Below are 23,420 nucleotides of genomic sequence, written 5' to 3' on the forward strand. Positions count from 1 at the left end.
AAAGAAAGGCAAAAAAAACAAATCGGGTACAAGACTGGTCAAACTGGAAACTAGAAGTAAAAAGATATACTTCTTGGAGAAAACAAGCAAAAGCGACACAATATCAGTTGGACGCAGAAGAAATGATGAAAAAATTGATTACCAACAAATCTAGCGACTTCTGGTCCTTAATTAAAAAAAGCAACGTATCATATAATCTAATACCAACTAATGCCGTATCAGAAGCAAAATGGATGGAGTACATTTCAAAGGAATTTGAGGAACCCCAGAACTTGACAAAAGCCCTGAAACCGGCAATAAACACGTCCTGGGTGTCGATAGCCAATGTGGCAGACATTGAAAAAAAAATAAGAAGTCTGAAAACATCCAGAGCACCCGGCCCGGACGGATTGACAAACACAATCCTAAAAGAATTCCCAAAAGACTGGGCAAAAGTGATTGGAAAGATTTTCGAGACCTGTGAACAATCGCATCAAATTCCAGAGACTTGGTTAAAAGCGGTTATCGTCCCGATCTATAAAAAAGGTAGTCGGGAGGACCCCGCTAATTATAGACCGATTGCTTTATTAGACATTTTAGGAAAAATCTTTTCCTCCCTCATCCTGGACCATCTGAGGATATGGGAAAGGTCATCAAAATCCAAAGACATATTACAAACAGGCTTCCAGAAAAACGGAACGATAGCAATCAACATCTTGATAATAAACATCTTTAAAGCAAAAATCAAAGAAGGAGCACCAAAAATATATCTGGCCTTTGTGGACATGTCAAAAGCGTTCGACAAAGTGGACAGAAATATGCTATGGGAAAAATTGAATGGGTGGGGATGCCCAAGATCATTGCTGGATCCACTAATTGCCCTGCACTCAAATACAACGGTAAGAGTGAAATTAAACCAACAGGGAATTCTCTCAGAGGAAATTCAAGTAAAAAGAGGCGTAAAACAGGGTTGTCCGCTTGCGCCCGCACTATTCATCGCCTTCCTGGGAGATTTGCAATATTCGGAAAATGAGATCAGAACGTTCCCTCCTAAATTAGGGAAAACTACTATTCCCCGTCTCCTATACGCGGACGACGTGATTCTCATCGACCAGACCAAAGTGGGTTTACAACGGAAATTAACAAACCTGAAAAAATATACAGATGAAAACCTCCTGGAGATAAACAAAAACAAAACAAAAATCATGACCCTGGAGAAACATCGAAAGAATCCAACAACAACGGAGTCATGGTATCTGGATGACACAAAAATTGAAAAAGTAAAAAACATCAGATATTTAGGGTTTGAATTAGACAATACTACAACAGACAAAGCTATGCAAACAGAACTCTGGGACAAAGTGAAGAGCCTGATAGCGCAAATGAGAACAATAGACAAGAAATTTGGCAAATTCACTCTAACTCCGGCAATTAACTTTTATAAAATGAAAGTAGTGCCCTCGCTGACAAGCGGAATGGAAGCCTCTCTTTGTATTCCGGAGAACATATGGAATAAAATAGAAGGTATGGTTTGGAGATCGGTTTTGGGACTGCCCAAACCAACTGCAATTGCGGCCATTAGAAGGGAACTTGGACTAACTTCTCTGGCCTCGATAGTCGACGTCAGCGCAATGATGTTATTTAGAAAAATCATTCTGGCAGACTCCCTCCCAATCTATGCTGTAGTCAAAGAAGAAATGATAAACGGAAATTGCATGGTATTCAAAAAGTGGGCTGAAACCAGAAAAGAAAGATTGTCGCAAATAATGTGCACAGAAACAGACTTAAAAGAAAATCCCGACAAAATGAAGCGGAAACTGCAGGAAATGGACTGGATTAGAACCGTAGAGATAGCAGCAGACAACAAATTGTTACAACATCTTCCGCCTACGTTCAATAAACTAAAGGTACCTATAAAATATGTCAGTAAATTCCCAGAAAAGGAAAAAAGAAAGTTGTTTATGAAAGCGAGACTAAATATACTTCACACAAAACAAATACTCGCCATCCGAGGTATGGTGGAAAATCAAGTATGTAGGTTATGCAAAAACGTGGACACGGTGGAAACAATCAGGCACCTAGTTTTAATCTGCCCACACACTAAACAGGACAGAATTACTTATCTATCACCGCTGATTATAAATCCCTGGATGTTCGAAGAGGATAACATATGGAACAGACTAATCTCAGGTGAAGCAACGCGGTGGACCATGGCCATGGCAAACCTAATTGGATTGGCTTTCAAACAGATAAACGAAATTCTCCCCATTGAAGCCGCTTCATCATTACCAGCCTACGGAACTCCTGGACAATTGTATTTGAAACGCATCTACTGTTTGCAGAAGATGTCATCATTACCAGCCTAAGGAACTCCTGGACAATTGTATTTGAAACGCATCTACTGTTTGCAGAAGATGTATTTTGATCTGTTGAAAGCCAATTTTTCGGAGAATCCCGGAGGGTTAAATGTGTAGACCTTTGATAAAATTACAGGTTTTGGCCTGAAATATAAATCAAATAAATAAATAAAAAAAAAAAAGGGAGATGATATCTAAGGAGGGACAATCACCTTCTAGGTGTTGTTTGGTTATTCATCACCCATTAACTTTCAATGAAAATTACTACAATCATTTATTTATTTATTTTGACATTTATATAGCGCACAAAACCCAAAGGCATCTAGGCGCTTGCTGCTTAAGAGTTTGGTTACAGTATTTACCTATGGTTACAGAGGTTACAGACGTTGCATATGATGGTTCAGATAGGTAGCAGATTGTAAAATACAACCTCATCATTAGTTATTTACAAGTCATATGAAAAAATGTAGATTCAGCGCAAGGCTGCAAGGGTCGCATTAGATCATTACAGGTAGGTAAATTACAAGTACAGCGCAGGACTGTGGGTGTCACATTAGGTAGTTGCAGGTAGGTAAAGTCCATGTACAGCGCAAGGCTGCATGTGTCACATTAGGTAGTTGCAGGTAGGTAACGTCCATGTACAACGCAAGGCTGCATGTGACACATTAGGTAGTTGCAGGTAGGTAACGTCCATGTACAACCAAGGCTGCATGTGTCACATTAGGTAGTTGTAGGTAGGTAGAATACAGGTGCAGGAGATATTTAAAGCCAAAAGACAGAATTAGTTTGTCGAAGACAGAGGAGCAAATGTTTAATGTAAGTGAGCCCAGGACTGTTCCTTGAAGACCACCCTGTGGACAGAGTGCCAGGGATGAGATTCCGGAGTCCCATTTGATGGTGAAGGAGAAGTTAGTGAGATAAGAGTACACCCAATTGAGGATAGTGTCCTTGAATCTAATGTGGGGATAGGGTTGACGTAGGGAGTATGATCCACTGATGAATGCAGTAGAAAGCTCTAGAAGGATGAGAAGAGAACATGTGAGAGTGGTGGGTAGTGGTAAGAGAAATGGTGATATAGGTGAGCAAAGTCTCATTGGAGTGTTTGAACAGAAACCATGCTGGAGGGGGTCAGCAAGTGAGTGTACCGCAAAATAGTTGGCTTTGAGTTTGAAGACAACACTCTAGAGTATTTTGGAGTTGCAAGGAAAGAGAGCGAAAGGCTGTAAAATGAGGGGCTGTTGGGGTCAGCACTTGGGTTCATTAGGAGAGGTTTGGTTGATAAGATTTAATAAAGATGGGTTGAATAGGATGGAGAGATAGACGGATTTCATGGGTGAATGTTATTTAGCGATTTTTGTTGCAAAGGGTCAATTGGAGTGCAGGATGGGTGGTTGTTCAGTGGGGGAGAAGGGAGATAGCAAGCAAAGTGTAGGGGTGATGGGAGGAAGGGAAAATGAGGGAAGAGTTGGGAATATAGAAGGGTGGAAAGGTTGGCCCATATTTCAGTCATTATAGTGGAGACATCAGAGATAAAGGCATAGGTGAAGGGAGAGGAGGAAAGGAGCAGTTCACATGCATTCTTACCCTGGTGATTTCTCAACATCTTGGACCGGGAAAGGAACTTTTATCAGAGAGAAGATTACAGAAGTTCTTGTTTACCAGGGGTCCTTTTCTATTCAATCATTCCTGTACTCCTGTGGGGCAAAAGTCATTTCGTAGCAGCCAAAAGGACGAGCTGTTCTGAACCATGGGGATTTCTTTACTTCTTTTACTGAGCAAAGGATCTTTCATCAGAGAGATTACAGAAATTCTTGATTTCTATATCATCATTCATCCTATCTGACTCATCTGAGAGCTTTGCTCAGAGAACAACCCATCAAGTACTGAATATACAATGGAGTTTGTCCGTCTGTAAAGAAATACAAAAAATGGGTGTCAGTGATTTAATTGTGATTTCCTACTTACTTCCTCTTAATAATGCCATAAATCTAGGCTCTTCCTTCTGTGAAAATGGGATTTGGTTTTAAATCAGCATGCACATAAATACATTTTATTTTGCACATTTATTGAATCAAAGAGAATATTCATTTGTATTCTGCCATTGTTTTTGGTCTGAAAACTTGTAAGGACAACAAATGGGTATATATTCATAAAATGTTTATTAAAAACAGTTTTGCATGTGTTCTTCAACCATCACAATAAAACTATACAACCAGAAACGGGTGACTCTGTCAGCAAAGATCTCAACCTTTAAAAAACATTATATTCATTGTATTGTTATTTATTTATTGTGTACATTTAGACTTTTATTACACACTTTCATCATCTTTTACAAATTATAACACTACATTTCTGCCACGTCTACCGTGACCTTACATTCATCATCTTATTATGCAACCCTAGAAAATTTAGAACTGGTTAATTAAAGGTCTATTCACAATGTAATCATTGTTTTGCTTATTAGCATGTCTGACTGTCAATTTTCTCCTACATATCAAACATTACTCGAGTCACTTGTTTCCATCCTACTCAATTAAGTCCAACTCTTTTAGGATTTTGACTACCTCAATCGTTAACGGTGTCTCATGTCCAGCAATTAACCATTCCCAAAACTGATTCTGTATCTAGCCAATCCATGTGATCGACACAACAGCCCAATGAAGCTACTCTTAATGCTCGTGTTCCTGTGCAAAGTGTCAAAATATGCTTCAATGACTGAACTGTAGTATTCCCGCAGAGATCACAATCTGGGGCTTGTTGGACTTGATCTCTCACCGCCAGGACTTCCTTTGATTGGACTAAGTGTACGCAAGCTCTGAGGAAGACCATTCTTAAAACCGGATCAGGGAACCATATGAGTTATTTCGGGAGGAAATATTTGGCTTTCTAAAAATGGATCATGCATTAGCTTTCAGAAATTTCAAAAATCAATTTGCAATTGTGCTGCTAATTAGTTCAATTTATTGTAAAACATTTTGGCTTGTTCTTATAATTTGATAAAGAATGCAGAGTAGACTGTGCCATTTTGCTATATGCTTGTAATCCAACTGACCTCTGGCCTAAGCAAACTACTGCTTAAAAAAATCAGTTCCTAAAATAACGCTCAAACACAAGCCACCCGGTCAGGTCAAACCTAATTCCACACTGCTAAAACACTGCTCAACTCAACTTCTCTGCTCTAATTCAGATTTACAGGGCAATTCAATAAAATGTAGGACACTTATTTATTTTTTTTTTTAATTTTCAAATTTCTTTATTGGGATTTATGTAATAAAACAGTTGCATCACTGAATCAAACAATCACAATAGTAATAGTCAGGAATACACAAAATAGGCCATTTGTGAATTAACGATTAAACAGAAATAACAAAACAATAACAACATTAACAAGTCTCCATATGGTCGATGATGTAAGCAACAAGGGGGGGTCAGGCAGCAAGCGAGCACAGGTTAGGTGCTGCGCCAGTATTCCATTCCAGATATCGTGTGTCAACGGGGGCTAGATGCTCAAGGGGGTTTATCGTCGTTGGAGGGGTTAAGTAAGGCCCAGGTAAGAGTTTTCCAGGCAGCAAGTCCCAAGCTCGTGTTTTCAGGGGATGTGGTGAGGCCGTTCTCCCAAGCTGAGGTTTCTGCCCCTATCCAGCGCTCCAGTTCGTTGTGCCATACCTGGTATTGTGGGCCTCCAGGTCGCTTCCAAGCCATAGCAATGGTCCTTTTGACCAGAATGCATGCCAGGTCCATGAGCTTGACTGAGTGTTTGAACTTGGCCAGTCTGGGATACGTTCCAAGAAGACACTCTTTCGGGGTCCATTCATATCTGGTCATGCCTGCCTCGCTACATAGGAGTTCCACTCTCGCCCATAGTCGCCGGACCTGGACACATCCCCAGAACATGTGTAAGAGGTTTGCTTCGTCTCTGCCACACCATGGGCAGTTATGCTGGGGTAGCTTATATATTTTGGCTATTCTAAGTGGTGTCAAGTACGAACGGTATAGCATGTTGAGTTGTATCAATTTAAATCTAGAATTTCTGGATACCGCATTAGGGAACGCTAGTGCTCTACCCCATTCGGCTTCAGACAGTTCGTGACCCAGGTCTCTCTCCCATTTGGTTTTGAGGTCCTGAATACGGGGGTTGGGCCTGTCAATTAGGTGACTATATATGCGGGACACAGGCCTCCATCCATCCGCCAAGCTATATAGGTGTGTTATGAAGGAGTCAGTTTCAGGCTCCTCGGGCCATGTGTCCCATTTAGTCCTAGCCAATTTGCGGATCTTTATGTACCAAAGGAATTGACCAGCCGGGACGCCATCATCAGATTGCAAGGAGGAGAAATCCCGGAAGGTGCCCTTATTGTATAGGTCCCCCCAAGTGTATACTCCCAGCCTTTCCCAGTGTCGAATGGAGGCAAGGTCCACCGAGTTCTGGCATAGGTCGGCTAAGAGCGGTATGTCCGGGTTGTATCTGTGTTTCAAGTGAAGAAGACTCATAACCCTTTGCCATACCTGACGACCCAGGGTAGCTAAGAAAGGAATCCCATCCATAAGACGTTGAGGGGCCCAAATGAGTTCATTTAGCCGGATTGGAGCAATCGGGTGCTGTAAAAGCAGCGTTTCAGGGGTAACATCATCGGCTAGCCATTTAGCCACAAAGCTTAGTTGGGCAGCCAGGTAGTAACGTTCCAGATCAGGAAGCCGAATGCCTCCTTGTTCGTAGGGGAGGGTCAGCGTGGATAATGCAAATTTGTGCCTACTAGTTCCCCACAGGAAGTCTTTAAGTATCTTCCCTAAAAGACGGAAGAAGGGAGTTCTAATGTAATAAAAAATATTTTGGAAACCATAGAGAAATCTGGGGAGAACAATCATCTTAATGATGGAGGTCCTACCCATCATGGATAGGGGGAGGCGAGCCCAAAACCCAATTGACTTGCGCAAGGGAGGCAGCGCCGCTACCGTGTTGTTGGCATGCATGAGTTCAGGCGTATGATAAATATTGATGCCCAGATAGCGGAACGTGGTGGGGCACCAACCTATGCCCAATGAGGGGAGGTCATCAACGTGTGTGTTCCGGAGGGCGCCCAACGGAAACAGACAAGACTTGTGTTTGCTAAAGTGTATGCCTGATACCTTGGCAAAGTTGCCGAGGACCTCCAACATGGTTGGGACATTCAGCTGCGGGTCCCTCACATAAAGGAGAACATCATCCGCATACAGGGAAATTATATGGTCCACCCCGTCAATCCTTATACCAGCATCAAAGAATTGTTTCCTAAAGAAAATGGCAATGGGTTCAAGCTCGATTATATATAGCATGGGGGAGAGCGGGCAGCCCTGCCTTGTGCCCCTTTGTATGTCCCATGCCGTGGAGATGAGCCGACCAGTTTTCACCCGAGCTCGCGGTTTGGTGTAGAGAACTGTGATCCATCGAATGAATCGTTCTCCGAAACCAAACTCCCTAAGTACCGCAATCAGCCATTCCCAGAAAATTGAATCGAACGCTTTGATGGCGTCCAAAGAAAGCAAAGCGTGGGATTTACCTGTATGAGCGGGATGTGACAATACATGTTGTAATCTACGTAGATTGGCAGTGGTGTTACGGCCCGGCACAAAGCCACTCTGGTCGGGGTGCACCACCTCTCCGATCACCCTGGACAGCCGCTTGGCCAGGATGGTTGTGAGGATTTTAACATCATAATTGAGCATAGCGAGAGGGCGATAGGAGTCACAGTCATCTGCAGGCTTACCAGGCTTGAGGAGCGGAACCACCAAGGTCTCATGCATGCTCCCAGGCAGGATGCCCGACTCATAGGCTTCTAGGAACACCTCGTGCAGCAGCGGGGACAGTTCCGGCTCGTAGGTTTTGTAAAATTCGGCGGGTAGCCCATCACTGCCCGGAGCCTTGCAGGTGGCCAGGGACTCGATGGCATCTTTTATGTCATCTATGTTGATATCAGCATACAGAGCCTCCTTATGTGGCAGCGGGAGTGGGGGCAGACCAATTTCGTCCAGGGTGTTTGAGATTTCCTCGGAAGGCACCATATCAGTATGGGAGTATAGTCGGGTATAGAACTGCCCGAAGGTGTTATTAATTCCCTGTTGGGACCGTTGTAGCGTGCCATCAGCATCTCTTAGGGCTGTGGTCGAGTACTTAGGGTGTTCTTTCCTACACAGCCAGGCGAGTAGCCTACCAGGTTTGTCGGCGTGGGCGTGTGTTTTGTTGGTTCTGGTAATGTAATCAAATTTGGCCAGTCTGTCCCAGGCTTCCTTGCAGGCGGCCCTAGTACTGGCCAGCTTGTCCTCCTGTGGTTGGGGGTCCAGGGTGTTGGATTCTAGCTGTTCTATTTCAGTTTCTAATAATTCAAGTTCGGTTCTTAGGTGTTTCCTCATGCCTCCAGCCTTTGCTATGACCTCTCCCCTTACGACTACTTTGAGAGCATCCCAGACCGTGCTTAGGTGGTCAACACTGTCTTTATTCTCACTGATGTAGTTCTCTAGAGATTCTCTGAGGCTGTCCCTGAACACTGAGTCTTTAAGTGCCTCGGTGGGCATCCTCCATGTGGGTATGGGAGAACTGGGTCCAGTGATGTTCCATTCAATTACCAGGGGAGAGTGGTCGGAGATGGTGCGACCCAGGTAGTTAGAAGAGTCAATCTGGGGGAAGCTCTCTCTGCCGGTGAAGAGATAGTCGATTCTGGTGTGAAGATTGTGTGGCGAGGAGTAGAAGGAGTAGCCCCGATCCCCGGGGTGTTGTTCCCGCCAGATGTCCACCAGGTCTAGACGGTTTAGCATGGTATTCATGGCGGTGGTAGCAGTCGACGGGCCCGCCAAGGGGGGAGCCGACCTGTCAAGCACGGGGTTGCTGACGCAATTAAAGTCGCCTCCCCAGATAAGGAATGCATCTCTATAGAGTGCAATCTTTGTGTATAACATGGTGAGGTGCGCGGGGATGTTATTGTTGGGGAGGTATGAATTGACAATACATATCTCTGTTTGTTCAATGTGGCCCAAGAGTATAACATACCTTCCATCAGGGTCCAGTTCAGCTTTAGTAAGCTGGAAGGGGATGTGAGGACTGATCCAGGTGAACACCCCTCTGGCAAATTTGGAGTATGTGGACCCGAACCCCTGTCCACCCCAGTACGATTTGAGTGCCGCCATGGATTCCTTGGTTAAGTGGGTTTCTTGTAATAGGGCCAACCCTATCCTTTTTCTGTGCAGATAGGATTTTATTCTGTTCCGGCGTAAGTAGGTACCCAGACCCCTCACATTCCAGGTGGCGATTTTAAGGCGTGTGGGCATGATGGTGGCAAAGGAGCCGGGGCGCTGAGCCCGTGGCAGTCTCAACCCTCCACGAGCCAGCTCCATGTGCTGAGCGGTTGCCCCCTGGGTCCGTGCTCTGCAATCTACCTGCTGACCTTGATTGTTGCGTTGATGTGCTAATCGGAGACTTGTGAACAAATTTAACTTCCACTCGAACAGGTGGATTGAACAAGAAAGTTAACTGTGTGTTGCCCCCAGCAGCTGTACTGGGAGGACAACGCTCGGGGGCTTCCGCTACCCATCGGCCTGACCAGGTCATGTGGTGCGGATGTGGTGTTGGCCCTGGGCCAGCCATGCTTGGGGTGGGGTGGGTTGTGACGATGTCTGTGGGGTGGTCCGTAGAGCTCCCGTCCTGGAAAGAGCCAATCAATCGTTGCTGTAAAAAGATCTATTTGGTTTTAGCCGTTGGGTGTCAAGATGTGATCCTCTCCCTCAGCCAAATTGTTGTGCTCCATCCACATAGTGGCTGCTGCCGGGGTCTCCATGTAGACGGCTTTGCCTTTGTATAGTATCTTGAGGCGCGAGGGGTACAGGAGCATGTATTTAAGGTCGAGCTTCCGCAGTTGGGCTTTGACAGGTATGAATGAGTTCCTGGCTCGCTGCACTTGCGGGGTATAGTCGGGATAGATTACGATCTTGGAGCCATCGCGTCTGATCTCACCTCCGTCCCTCGAAAATTTGAGGATCGTCTCCCTGTCACGAAAGTTTAAGATCTTGGCGATCATTGGGCGAGGGTGTGATCCCGGAGGGGGTCGCTTTTGTAGGGCGCGGTGGGCTCTCTCGACGGAGAAGCCCTGTGTGAGCTTGCCAGCTCCGACTTCCTGCACTAGTAAGGACTCAATAAATTCTGTGGGGTCAGTGCCTTCCATCCCCTCCGGAACGCCAAGGACTCTGATGTTATTGCGGCGAGCCCTCCCCTCTGCTTCCTCCGATCTCGCTTCAAGATGAGCCACTTGTCTCTCAAGTGTGATGACTTTTTGCTTTAAGTCCTTGGCAGTGTCTGTGGTGTCCTGTAGGTTTATTTCCACCTTGTCTATTCTTTCCGCTAGGTTGCGGGCGTCTTGACGGATGAGCTGTATGTCCACCTTGAGTTCATCTATCCTGGTCTCCATGCACGTCTGGAGTGCTGCGATAGCCTGTAGCACTTGGGCATTGCTGGGGTCGGCAGCGGTTGTTGGGGGTTCTGTCTGCGTGGGGATCTCATATTGGCTGGGCTGTTTGGGTTTAGCCCCTGAGAACGAGTCCATGATTGTTGCACCCCTGTTCTTGTTGCGTGAAGTAGACATTTGTCCTTCCTGGTATTGTGACGGCAGGGATGAGCCCCCAAACGGCCCCTAGGCAGTGTAAAAACAATGTGAGCCACACAGAACTGCGTATTTCAGTGAAGTTCGGCGGTATTCTTTGGCGGCGCCGGAGGGCACAAGGGGGTGTAGGTAATTATGTGGCCCAAAACAGAATATTCCCCCAGCAGGACAACGGGGTGCTCTGCGATCCCCTGGCACACCGGGCCGCTATCCCGCAGCCCCTCTGGGCCCTGCCGTCTATGGCACAGGCGAGTCCCGGCTCCCAAGCGCTGGGTTAGGGTCTACAGGCTTACCGGTGCATCTGTGCATGAACTGTTCACTCCCCAGCCGCCCGGCTATCTATTCAGGGTGAGAGGAGGAGGGACCGGCGTAGCTCGCCGCGGTGACAAGGGCCTGCTTAGGTCTCCGCCGCCCCGACACACGGAGCTCCTCGCGGCCGGCAGATCGCCGACGGGGTCTCCCACGTGGTGGCAGCGGTCCGTTCGCACTCCGTGTCTCCTCCGCGGCGATCCAGGAGCCGCGGATGTGGCTCCGTCCGCTCCCCTGGGCAATGCGGAGGTTCTCTCGCGTGTTCGGGGGCCCCCAGCAGCGGGACGTCCCCCGAGGAGCAGGGAGGTGCAAGGGTGTCCGGTCTTTCCGCTCCGAGACAGGGGAGGCGGCGCCCGATGGATTGTCTCCCCGCTGCCTCGCTGCCAGCTCGGTCCGTCCCTCCGTCAGGCCTCGCCGCCGTCCGCCATCTTGTTTCACCCGGGGACATCAGTACGAAAGCTGCGTTTTCGGGAACGCCGGTTCCGATTCCCCCCGTTCCAGCGCCGAGCGGGGTCGGAGTCGCTCCCCCCTCCTGGGTGTGAGTTTGGCTCTTGATCGGGTCGAGAATATAGGTCGAGTAAAGGATCTGGCCCAGGATCGGGACGGGAGCTCCACACAGTCACGTCTTTACGCCATCAGCGCTGGCCACGCCCCCCCATGTAGGACACTTATAATGCATGCCGGGCAGAGTGAACTGAACACGTGCCTCTCCCCACTAATTCACTGTGCAGGGTAATCAAGTAAAAATTGCGGAAACTGTCTGTGCCTCTCTGCACTAATTTAGTTTGCAGGATAACCTAAATATATGCCAAATGCATGTTTGTCTCATTGAAAAATGTAAAATATTAGTTATCATTTGGTGTTCTAATTAATGGCTTTCATACCGTAACAAACGCTGTTCATTGACACCGAATATCATCGCAGGGGTGGAGTATTTATTTATTTATTTATTACATTTGTTGATAGTGCCCATACTCATGTTCAGAAATATCACAGCGCTAGATATGTTTACTGTACAGGAATGCAGTCATAAGATAGTGTGTCCGAAAAATTGGTACAGCTATGTAGGCATAGGAAGGAGGGTACAACGCTTGTTTTCAGCATATATTTTAAATAGTAGCATTTTCAGTTTTTTATGGAAGATTTGGTATGACGGTTCTTCTTGGATAGATGGCAGAAGGGTGTTACAAAGAATGGGGTCTGTAACAGTGAAGCTAGATCTGCCTGCTCTTTTTCTAGAAAATCTAGGTTTGGCAAGTGAGGAGGTGGTGGAAGAGCATAGACATCGAGATTAAGTGCCTTTGTGGATGTGCTGGCTATGGTATGTAGGTGCGGTGTTATGAATGCATCGGTGTGTGATAGTTAGGACTTTGAATTCGATACAGGCTTTGATAGACAGCTGGTGGGCTTTCGCCTCACATGAGAGATGTGGTCTGTTCGTTTCATACACCAGACTGCTCGAAGGGCATTATTTTGAATACACTGGAGTTTGTTAATGTTTTTTGTGGAGGTTCCAGAAAGGATAGCATTGCAATAATCCAAATTGCTACCGGAAATGGCTCTGGCTAGCGCAAGGAAGTTGTCGGAGGAGAGAAACTTTCTACTGAGTTTGATGAGTTTTGTTGAGTAGGCTGCGGATGAAGCAAGGGCCTTGATGTGTTTGTGCATTGTTAATTCAGAGTTCAGGAGAACTCCTAGTGTTTTTACGTGGCTTGCCACTGGCGTGATATTTCCATCAATGGTGAAAGAGGCAAAGGCGGGGCCAAGAAGCTTTAGTCGGTGTAGGGATCCTAAAATGAGGAGCTCTGTCTTGTCGTCATTCAAGCAGAGATAGTGGTTGGCCATCCAGGCTTGGATGATGCTGTAGATCTGATTAATATTGGCAGAGTCTTGGCTGTAGTTATGGGTGAGTTTTTAGTGGTACTTGCGTGCCATCAGCAAAGTTTGTGTAAGGGATGCCCACGCTGGCAAAGTGGTCAAATAAGGGCTTGGTATACATATTGTATAGCATGGGAGATAGGCATCATCCTTGTGGGACCCCATAAGATATGAGTAATGGATCAGTGGCTTTGGATCCTGCGAAGATCTGGGAGGTTTTCTCGCTCAGACAGGAGTTGATCCAACTGGCAGCATCTTTGGAGAGTTTGAAGGTGGAAGTCAGATGGTTATATAAAATGTCATGGTCGACAAGATCAAATGCTGCAGATAGTTCAAGTAGGAGGAGGATGGCAAGTTCTTCTGTGTTGTGTAGGCTGTCTAGCTGGATCTTACGGTCAAGTAGGGCAGCCTCAGTGCTACGTCTTGGTCCAAAGCCGGAATGGCGGGATTCAAGCAGGCTTTAGGCCTCCAGGTAGGTTTGAAGTTGGGCGTAGGTCATGTGATAAAGGATTGTAAGGAGAAATGGTACAGTTGTGATGGGGCGGTAGTTACTTGGGAGAGTAGGGTTAATGGAGGGTTATTTGAGGACCAAGCAGGAGGTGAACGAGGCATTAATGAAGTTGGCAATGATAGGTGCAAGAAGATTTGTGCACATCTTGATGAGGTAAGACATGCAGAAATCTCCTTTGCAATTGGAAGGTTTTAAGTGTTGGCTTGTGGATAAGACATCAAGAGGAGAGACCGGTGAGAAGAGACAGGATGGCGTGGTGGACATGAGGTGGCTCAAAGAGTGGGCAGGAGGTTAACCCTTGGCAGAGAGCATGGCCTTTTTAAGTATGGTTTTAACCCCGGGGTTATGGGTCTTGTTGGCTAGGGCGGTTTGGACAAGAGAACACCAGGTTTGTCTTTGGAGAAGCTGGCGATAGGGGCTGCTGGGGATTCAAGTTCCTTGAACATTTTGGAAAGCTCTCTGGTGTTGGAGCTGACTTTGTTGATCCTTGTTTTGAAATTGCTGGATTTGGTAGTAATAATCTCAGCTTTGTATGTTTTGGCAGTGGAGAGGAATGCCTCTTTGTGTGTTTGGGTGGGGCTTTTTTCCACAGGTGTTCTTGTGCTCTTTGCTGTCTGCAGAGGGTTACTAGCTCCTCAGTAAACCAGTTGTGGTTGTTGGTTTTATTCTGTTGTGTAGTTTTGAGGGGTGCATGGAGGTTGAGTGTGTGCAGGTTTGTTGCATTATAGGCAGAGAGGATAGTTGTCATGACCCTCGCCCAAAACCCCCTCTGGCAAACCCATTGGCCAGGTGGAGTCAGGACTCGGCATCCTCTTCAAAAGCCCTCTTGGGGCCAGTCCTGGCGCCTATGGCGCCAGGCTCATACACCATGAACAACAATGTGCTTGGGAACTACTTTATTGTATTGTCAGCCAACATGGAGGCATCCACATAGCTTGGTTCCTAAGAACCAAGCTATGTGGTCTAGTGTTTTGGGTGTGGCAGGCCTGGAACTACTTTCCCTGGGCTATATAAACCACACCCTGACTGCAGAACATGCTTTGTGTTACTTTGGAGCTTGCAACGTGACGCTCACCGTGTCCAGCCATTCCCTCGAATCTCGGAGAAGAAGAACCTGCAAGGAGACAAAAGGAACATCATTAGCGGCATCTTACCTGCAGTCTTCATCTTTAAACACTCGCAGCTACTGAGAACAGCTTCCCTGAATCTGCACGCCTCCTGGACAGAACAACCTTAAAGAGGAAGATAGAGGCAAGAGACATTTACAAATTACGAACTGCTCAAAAGGCTTACATGGCTGGCACCACTCCGGAAATTCCACTCACGCTGAAGAACACCGCGACCTACAAGGAAGGAAAACACAGGTTAGCAAAGGCAAGACATTGCAGCGCTGCGCATAGCGCTTACTTACCGCATCATAGCGCTCTTAATGCGCCATCATTTACCAGCGGGGCTCAACCAAGCCAGTTCGCCAAGCTGAAGCTCTGCATACCTAAGGGAGAAAAAAGAGACATTTTAAACAAAGAAATGCATGCATGATAGCAACAAAACGAAAGAACAGCAATGAGACCTACCTGAACAATATCAAACGGGCCGGCGCCAGTGAAGTAACTGGACCACACTCGCCCATGAAAGACAACGCGCACCTGCAAAGAAGGCAGGACGGAGAGCACGCCTAATTCTACTACAAGGTGAGGAGAGGGCGCCAGAGGGACTGAAAGCATACGGGGGTGGAGGGAGGATACTTTCCCCGTCGGTCAGTCTTGAACACAGTCCAATGCAACAAAGAATAAAAGCCAATTATGAGGCCTTAGCCACTGTGTATCAACAGGCTACTTCTTCTCCCAGGAGTCAACTCCTCACTGGCATGTGCCCTGAAACCCTTGCATGCACAACATTTACTGGCACTGTACTTTAAGGCCTTCTATTTAATCATTTATTTATTTAGTAGTGCTTCATTTACTACAGATGAATATCACTAACTTAATGACCCCAGTACAACCATCCCATATTGAAATCTGGGACATGAAACAGGTTGTCCAGAATATTTTTGTCGTATTTCAAATATTACATTTTCTGAAAATACTGGTGGCCCTCTTGCTGTGAAAGTCCCCTAGAAACACTAAACATTATTTAAGACTACATTAAAAATGAATACGCCATGGTCTGCTACTCCTGTCTCAATAATATTCTCATTTATCATAGAATATCAAACTTAATATATGTATTCACGAAAAGATTCATACGTATATGAGCAAATTTAAATAGCTGTTGTACAAAGGGTGTAATTCATAGATTTCAGTGCAGAGGCCGTGCACGCTAGCAGCTTAGAGAGGGAGCGTGCGCCTGCCGTGTGTGCTAAACAGCATTCTGGCGCACCGCATATTCATGGAATTTCCAAGCCATTTTGAGCGCTGGTACAGCAAACATCCCGCAGCGCCACTTACGCCCCCAAGAACACCCCTTGCGCAAGGAAAAGCCATTGAAATCCCCTATGCAGCGCAAAGGGCTGCGCTAACCCTGGACCAGTTTACAGGGCTGCTGCACGGTAATCGCGTGAAAATACTATGCGTACCCCGCTCACGGCAGAAAAACATGTGAAAATGTACTCGCACACCCCTCGGAATACGTTTATCCCGCTTGCGCCAGGTAAATTGCATCGAAAACTGTACCCTCTGTGGTGTGGGCTGCCTGTGGGGCATGCCCAGGGTGGATGGCTTGCCTGCGGTTTATGGGGAGGGTGGATGGGTGCCTGCGTGTATTTCGGGTGTGTGCAGGAAGTTTCACACGCGATAGGCCTTGGGTGAGTGGGGTACGTGTATTTTGGGGGTGCGCGTTAAGTTTCACATGCGATAGGCCTTGGGTGAGCGGGGTACGTGCATTTGAGGGGGAACGTGTAGAGTTTCACACACGATAGGCCTTGGGCGAGCAGGGTACGTGTATTTGGGGGTACGCAGGAAGTTTCACATGTGATAGTCCTGGCAAGAGCGGGGTACGTGTATTTCGGGGGTGCACGGGATGTTTCACATGTGATAGGCCTTGGGCGAGCAGGGTACGTGTATTACGGGGTACGCGGGGAGTCTCACATGCGATAGGCCTTGGGCGAGCGGGGTACGTGTATTTCAGGGGTGCGCGTGAAGTTTCTCAAGCGATAGGCCTTGGGCGAGCGGGGAGCGTGTATTACGGGGATGCACAGGGAGTTTCACACACGATAGGCCTTGGGTGAGAGGGGTGTGTGTATCTGGGGGGTACGCATGGAATTTCACACGCGATGGGCCTTGGGCGAGCGGGGTATGTGTATTTGGGGGGTACGCGTGAAGTTTCACACGCGATAGGCCTTGGACAAGCGGGGTATGTGGACTTGGGGAGTATGCGGGAAGTTTCACACGCGATAGTCCTGGCGAGAGCGGGGTACGTGTATTTCGGGGGTGCGCGGGAAGTTTCACATGCGATAGGACTTGGGCGAGCGGGGTACGTGTATTACGGGGGAACGCAGGGAATCTCACAAGCGATAGGCCTTGGGTGAGCGGGGTACGTGTATTTCGGGGGTACACGTGAAGTTTCACCCGCGATAGGCCTTGGGCGAGTGGGGAACGTGTATTATGGGGGTGTGCGGGGAGTTTCACATGCGATAGGCCTTGGGTGAGCGGGGTACGTATATTTGGCGGTACGCGTGGAGTTTCACACGTGATAGGCCTTGGGCGAGCAGGGTATGTGTATTTGGGGGTGCGTGGGAAGTTTCACACGCGATAGCCCTTGGGTGAGCGGGGTATGTGTATTTGGGGGTACGCATGGAGTTTCACACGTGATAGGCCTTGGGTGAGCGGGGTACGTGTATTTGGGGGGAACGTGGGAAGTTTCACACGCGATAGTCCTGGCGAGAGCGGGGTATGTGTATTTCGGGGGTGCACGGGAAGTTTTACATGCAATTAGGCATTGTGGCCCTTCCCAGGTGTGCCCTTTCCCCCCTTCCCATGCCCTACAAGCAGCCCACACCAAAGGGGACTACCCTACACCCCTGACCATGCCCTGTAGGCAGCCCACACCACAGGGGACTACCCAACACCCCTGACCATGCCCTGTAGGCAGCCCACATGGCACCATGCACTTGTGAGCCCCGACTCATGTCTCCCACCCGTTAAACCCTCCCACCATTGACGGGCACCTGCCAGAAGGCCCCGACTCATGTCCCACCACCCACCCACCATTGACAGGCACCTTCCAGCAGGCCCCGACTCATGTCCCACCAGCCAGCCACCATTGACGGGCACCTGCCAGCAGACCCCGACTCATGTCCCACCACCCACCCACCATTGACGGGCACCTGCCAGCAGGCCCCGACTCATGTCCCCCCACCCACCCACCATTGACGGGCACCTGCCAGCAGGCCCCGACTCATGTCCCCCCACCCGACACGTCATCACACTCCAGACCCATGGCCCTTATGGCCACCCAAATTCGCCCCCACACCACCCCAGTCCAAACACCCCACATCGAAATTCCCAATGTCATGATAGAAAATAAATAATCAGCATGCCCATGAATACATGTCCCTCACCCTCAGACCCACACAATGGCAACACATGACTGTGAAAAACCACATAATGACATGCACAAAACAAATGACAGAAGAGCACTAAAGTAAAGTATAGAAAAAAAGTGTATTGAAGAATTAACAAAATAAATAAAACAAAGGCACACAATAATGAAAAGAAAGATTCCAAGTCCGGAAGTTCAAAAAATGAAAAAATAAATGCTGCAACCAATAAAATCCAAAGTAAAATGGCTCCAATGGGTCCGTCCATCAAAAAAAAATCAGAGTTTAAAAAAAGCAAAGTATTCCACCATGGGTCCAAGAAAATGAAATCCAGGTCGAAAACTATTTACAAAAGAACATCCAAGGGTCCCTGAGCCCAACAATCCAAAGGAAACCTAACCTAAATCCTACCTAAAAAATAAATATATACAAAAAAGCAGGGCATAGTCCATGCGACTGTGGTGTTCGAGCTAAAAAACATGGCGCTGGTGCGCAGTGCATTCTGGGGGAACTCAGAGCCATGATGGATATTTATCCATGCCTCAGTGGAAAGCTGCACTTGCTTTGCGAAACAACATGTTTTCAACGTTATTCGCTGATGGGTTTGGAATGCAGGCCTTCTCAGCCAAGGACACGGCGCTGGGAAAGCTAAGATCCGCAGGTGCCGGCTGGTACCTGATAACGAAGTTTGTTTTGGTTTGCTATGCTTGCGCCAAGGTTTTGAGATGAGTTATGGAATTGTTTTCCGGGGCGCTTAGGAGAGGGAAGCGCTCTGCTCCTTGAGGTTACTGTCGGTTGACCCAGCTGGCAATCAACGGTCACCCATCAATGCGCAAGCGCATTTGCCAGAAGGTTCGAGAAGGTGCCACCCCTTGTTGAGGAGGGCATATATGCGGAAGCCCTCAACGGTCAGACGGGACATGCACAAAGACCTCAGTCGGAGGGGGGACGCCCTGGTCCGATATACCTGTGGGCTGTTGTGCTCTTGGCCTGGCTGTTGTTGGGGTTTTTCAGCCGCTTCTGGCGAGATGAGGTTTTGTCAAGATACGCCCATGGTGATGTATTCCTGCTAATTTCCTATGATTTATCTGATTTATGCTTGTATTGTATATATACCTAATTACGAATAAATAGCCGTATAAGTGCTACTTACTCTCTAAGCGTGCGTGTGGTTGTAAGTCATTGCGTTGTCTACCTGCGTTCAAAGTATTGGCTCTGCGGCTGCGCTGGTGATAAATTACTGTCCGTGCACTATTGGCGAGCAATACATGTTTTGGCTCTGCGGCTGTACTGGTGATAAATTACTGTCCGTGCATTAACAGAGCAATACATTTTGGCGACGAGCAGATGGGATGGTTTGTGATGAATTGTTCCAACCATTAAAGAATCCGGTTGAACGCAGATAGGTTTTGCTTACATTGCGAGCGAAAGGTTGTTTTCATTTGGCAGAGAGTGCTGGACGGTGTTAATCTGTTCTGTGTGTGTGTGCGTGTCTGCACAAGTGACTGCGGTGTGGAAATAAATATTTATATATATATACAGAGGCTTTGTACATTACTGCAGTGATGAATAGTTTGTTCAAGAAAAAGGGAGTTCTCGCTGGCGGTGAATGTCCCGATGTAATAATTCCAGGGTGGGCGAAAAGCCCATATGATAAGTTGGCTCAGTTATGGGCATGCGGTGCAGGGCTGTGTGAAACATGGGATTGTGAAGTGGGAGACGCTGATCCGTCAGAAGTAATGTCTTGTTTACAACAGATTTCAGTAGAGAGGGGAAAGGAATGTGCCGCGCTAGGCAGGCGGGGTTGGGTTCTCCTGCATGCCTATCGAAAGATGCATCAGAAAAATGTGGAAATGAAGGATAATATTTTGCGATTGGAAAAAGAGTTAGCTGCTGAGAAACAGATTGCATTAATGCAGCAGATTCAGATGAAACTTTTCAAAGACAAAGCTGACAAATATCAGGCTGTGGCTGAAAGGGCAGCAGTCAGAGTAGCCCGATATAAGTATAGGAAAAGACGGGGAGGGGTCAACCAAAGGAAAGTGGCAGCGGTAATCGCTACCGCAGATGTAAATTGGGATCCCGATAAATGGGATGGAGACATCTTTGACTCAACAAGCCCAGAGAGTAGCTCGGCAAATGAGTCAGATTCCAAAGCAGAAATTAATCAGAAGGCAGTGGCAGCCAAGCCGGTTAGAAGACGCCGTGCTGGGCCCCACCCGCAGAACCCTGGAGGCGGTGTTGTAGATTTAACCACGTTGGAAGATTACACTCAGCAGGAGGTTGGAGAGATTATTACTCGTTTGAGGCAAAAGTCAGGGGAACCTTTATTGACATGGATGGTGAGACTACTAGACGGGGGAGCTGCAGGGCTGTTCGTGGATGCCACAGACTCACCGCGTTTTTTGCCTTTGTCCAATGACACCAGTGTACAGGAGGTTTTAAGGGCAGGGCCGCCCCCTGATGAGAATGGCCAACCTCCACAAATGTCTTTGTTGGATTTAGCAGCCCAAGCATGTAACCGCAAGTACCCCATTACCACAGATTGGCCCAGTGAGGAAACAAAGTGGTATACTTTGAAAGAGGCGATTCAAAAGGTCAGAGAGCATGCCATGAAAGAGGCGATTCATATAGATGCTCCAGGACACATGGGGGCCGTGGCGCTCTCAGTTTCAACCAGAAACATGGTGATCAGAACTGCACCGCCCGCATACAAAAGTGTCATTATGACTTTGCTCGTAGGTATGACGGGCAAACCCACAGATGAAGTAGTGGATGCCATTCGGCAACTGGCAGATTTAGGGGAGTGGGATAGGAGTGACAACAGGCCACGGGAGAGAGAGGGGCGTAGCGAGAGAAGAACTGAAGGCAGGAGACAAGATAGCAGAGACTCCCGAGTGTCCAGAAAAGACATGTTTTTGGCCCTGTTAAAAGATGGTGTGCCACGGGAAGAAATTGATGGCATTGAAACCAGGGTCATGTACGAACTATATAGGAAGAGAGGGCTTGCAGCCAAGGAGCGCTACAAACAGGTTAAGAAACAGGTAGTGACTAAACCAGAGGGGGACACCACCCCTTCTGCCCCTCCTGAGGAAGAACAGGAGGAGGGGTCTATGGGGACACCTTCCCCGTACCAACCGACATATGCTGATTTGAGGAAGGTGGTGAGTGCAATGCTAAAGGCAGAGTCAGGTTACACTCATTCAAAATTTGACTAGGGTTATGGCCAAGCCCCGGCAGCGTCTGCTCGCATAAAGGTGGATAGGCGGCCCCATGTTAATGTCAAGATTTTTTGGGGGCCAGGAAATACGCAAGGGGTGCGAGCATTGATAGACACCGGGGCGGAGGCCTCTTTGATTCACGGGAATCCGACACGATTCAAAGGCAGACACTTTACTATTACAGGACTAGGGGGGAAGGAGACCCCCGCAGTACAAACTGAAGTGGAAATGAAAATAGGCAGTTTGGCTAGGCATAAATACCAAGTGTTGATTGTCCCGATACCTGAGTACATAATTGGCTTTGACATTCTGGAAGGGTTGACTTTAGGACTTGGAGGTAAAACATACCAGTTTGGGGTGAGTGCATTAATTTGTACACCCATTACAGTAGGCAAATTGAAGATGCCCCCAGTACATGTGCCTGTGGCGACCAAGCGGGTAGCAATGAAGCAATACCGCATTCCTGGGGGGCAAAAGGAAATTTCAGACACCATCAAGGAGTATGTAGAGGCGGGGGTGTTACGACCTATCACTACCGCCTGGAATAACCCCCTTTGGCCCGTCAAAAAAGGGGATGGGTCTTGGAGGATGACGGTGGATTACCGCGAGTTGAATAAACACACTCCTCCCTTGGTGCCTGCAGTCCCAGATGCCATTACCTTGATTGAAAATGTCCAAAAGTTTGAGGGGACTTGGTATGCAGTGATAGATTTAGCCAATGCATTTTTCTCTGTGCCAATTGCTGAAGAGTGTCAAGAGCAGTTTGCATTTTCTTGGAGCGGGCGTCAGTACACCTTCACAAGGTTACCTATGGGGTACATACATAGCCCGACTATCTGTCACCGGCTGGTGGCAGAGCACTTAGACAAAATACCGTGTAAACCGGACATACAAATCTCTCACTACATTGATGATATTTTGATTCAGGGCAAGGATGAGTGCAGTGTGCAAAACCAGTTAGAAGTCATTATGGAAGGATTGAAGAAGGAAGGGTGGGAGATTAACCCGAACAAAATTCAAGGCCCAGCTGAGACAGTGACATTTCTAGGAATTCAGTGGCATAACGGGCATCGAGAAATGGTGCCGAAGGCCCGACAGAAAATACTTGAGTTTACCACGCCAATAAATAAAAAGCAAGCTCAACAGTTCATAGGGCTGTTTGGGTTCTGGAGACAGCACATTCCCCATTTAGGGCAGATACTGGCCCCCCTTTACAAAGTGACACGAAAGAAATATGAGTTTCAGTGGGGGGAAGAGCAGCAGAAAGCATTTGAGTTGGCAAAAGACACCGTGCAGCAGGTGCTCGATCTATGGCCATTGAAGGAAGGCGAAGTGGAATTGAATGTGTCTGTACAAGACAATTATGCTAACTGGAGTGTGTGGCAGAAACAGGACAGGAAACGTGTGCCATTGGGGTTTTGGAGTCGTAAGTTGCCCGATGCTGGTAATTCATACACTCCATTTGAAAAGCAGTTGCTGGCATGTTACTGGGCCCTGGTTGATACTGAGCAAATGACGGTGGGCCATGATGTATTGATGAGGCCAGAGATACCGATTATGCAATGGGTGTTGAGTTCTCCTAAAACACACAGAATAGGACATGCCCAGGAAGCCAGCATAATTAAATGGAAATGGTACATTCAAGACAGAGCCAAATCAGGAAAGGGTGGGGTTGCAAAGTTACACGAGCAAGTAGCCAACATACCGCTCTCGGATTACATACCACCAGAAGTGTCTGAGAAATGCGAGTCTCCCGTGAAATGGGGAGTACCATATGGTGATTTGACCGTAGAGCAGACAGAGCATGCCTGGTTTACTGATGGCTCAGCCCGATATGTGGGAACAGAGCGATACTGGAAAGCGGTGTCATATAATCCCAAGACAAAAAAGATTTTGACGACGTCAGGGAAAGGGAAGAGCAGTCAGTTTGCAGAGCTTTACGCAGTTTACCAAGCCTTGAAACAAGAGACCCCTGGTCGATGTCATTTGTACACAGATTCATGG

The 23,420-nt window shown here is 47.5% G+C and overlaps 1 long non-coding RNA gene across 1 annotated transcript in view; it reads right to left on the reverse strand.

The window, feature by feature from the left end:
* The window catches only part of LOC138510126 (uncharacterized), a 124,039-nt gene that overhangs the window by 58,277 nt on the left and 42,342 nt on the right, over positions 1–23,420 (reverse strand). The window contains exon 5 of the long non-coding RNA XR_011280322.1: positions 3,921–4,245. This is a non-coding gene — a long non-coding RNA (uncharacterized lncRNA). The remainder of the gene's footprint in view (positions 1–3,920; positions 4,246–23,420) is intronic.

The sequence above is a fragment of the Ambystoma mexicanum genome, chromosome 6p, assembly GCF_040938575.1.
Source record: "Ambystoma mexicanum isolate Mex_15411 chromosome 6p, UKY_AmexF1_1, whole genome shotgun sequence".
Taxonomy (NCBI): Eukaryota; Metazoa; Chordata; class Amphibia; order Caudata; family Ambystomatidae; genus Ambystoma; species Ambystoma mexicanum.